The sequence below is a fragment of the Octopus bimaculoides genome, unplaced genomic scaffold (genome assembly GCF_001194135.2).
Source record: "Octopus bimaculoides isolate UCB-OBI-ISO-001 unplaced genomic scaffold, ASM119413v2 Scaffold_309930, whole genome shotgun sequence".
Classification (NCBI taxonomy): domain Eukaryota; kingdom Metazoa; phylum Mollusca; class Cephalopoda; order Octopoda; family Octopodidae; genus Octopus; species Octopus bimaculoides.
Window position 1 is genome coordinate 1 of NW_026305584.1, and position 1987 is coordinate 1987.

Here is a 1987-nt window from a genome sequence, read left to right on the forward strand (position 1 = left end):
GGGTTGTACCCCCAACCCCTAACTCTCTCACGGTATATATATATATATATGTATATATATATATGTTAAAAGCTATATGATAGAAGGGTTTGAGCAACTATTTAAATTAAAGAGTTTTGGCATTTTGCTATCAAAATAATTTTCTTTTTAAATGTGAAGTCACAATTGAAAAAGAGCTAAACATTGTGTAAAGCACAAACTAATTTTTTATTACTTTCTTTCATCTTAAAGAACATACACATATATTCAGATGATTAATTTTCATCACAACACTGTTTATATGAACATTACTGTTGTTGTTTTTATTAGTATTGTTATTATTATTAGTTTAACAAATTATCAGATAGTTATTTTGTTTCCATACATTTTTTAAAATAATTTTCAAATGATACCATGTTTTTTTTCTTCTTTTTGTTTGTAGTCATTGTTAAAACATATTTAAAAATTTTTGCAGTTGATAATTTGAACAATTTTTATTTTTTCTTTCTTTTTGATATATATATATATATATATTTTCTCTCTCTAAGCAACAGGAAAAAAGAAAAGATGACTGCAATATTTTCATCAAAACATGCGCACAAATTACAAACACACACACGCAGTCACACAAAATATATTGAAAGCAAATTTTTCCTATTGCACATGTCACATTATATATATGTATATATATATATATATAAGTTTTAATTAGTAAAAAGAAGATGAGATCTTAATTGTTATGTTACTTGAAGAATATACCAACACAGTGAATATGTGGAGGTGGTAGTGGTGTTTGGAGAAGGGAAACGGAAAAATAATAAATAAATTCAACCTCCCCACCCACGCCCATCAACAAGCAACATTAAGTTAGATAAAATATTTATCAAACAATAATAATAATGATAATAATAATAATAATCCACTTTACTAATTTGTTTCTAATGTAGGCAGAAAGTTTCAAATTTTTTATTTCTTTTTTAAGGAAAAGAGTACTGGTCATATTGATGTACTCCTTCCTCCCCCACCTCCTATTCCCTCAGTATTTCACTGGTATTCATTTTATCGCAACTCCTCACACCTCCAGAAGTATAAAAAAAACAAAAAACAAAGAAAGGCAGAGTTAACCCCCTAGGCAGGATTTGAAGACAGAACATTAAAAGTGATAGTGGTTAAACACCACGATGCATTTTGTCCAGCACTCTAAGTCAGCTAATCCGCTGCCATCACAAGCAATAATAATAATAATAATAATAATAATAATAGTAATAATAATAACATTAATGGTTTCAAATTTTGGCACAAGGCCAGCAGTTCCTGGGAGGTAGGCAGGTCAATTACATCGACCCCAGTGCTCAACTGGTGCTCATTTTATCAACCCTGAATGGATGAAAAGCAAAGTCAACCTTGGCAGAATTTGAACTCAGAATGTCATGACAGGCGAAATGCCACAAAGCTTTTTGCCTGGCATGCTAACAGTTCTGCCACCTTGCCTTAATAATAATAATAACAATAATAATAATAATAATCTCTAACATAGGCACAAGTCTACAGATTCTGGGACAGAAGGAGAGGTTTGTCAATTAAATCAACCCCCAGGACTTGAACAATGCTTCATTCTATCAATCCAAAATAGATGAAAGGCAAAGTCAGTATATATTTTGCTTCTTTTTTGCCTTTTTAATCCTTTTCTTTTTTTTTTTCTTGATATTATGTGGAGTAAAAGCAAAAATGTTTTGTGTTTGAAATTGAGGAACACGTACATAAATCCAAACTGAGAAACTTGTATTAACTTCAATGTAAAATCATATCATATTGCCAACTGTGAGCTTTGAATCTACAACACACAGTTCTTAAAGGGAAACTTGTTATATATGCCATATGTATTGCTCATCTCATGATAATGAGCACATATATACACACATAAAATTAAATATGTTTGTATATGTGCTTGTTTGAGATATATATATATATATATATATATATATATATATATATATATATATATATA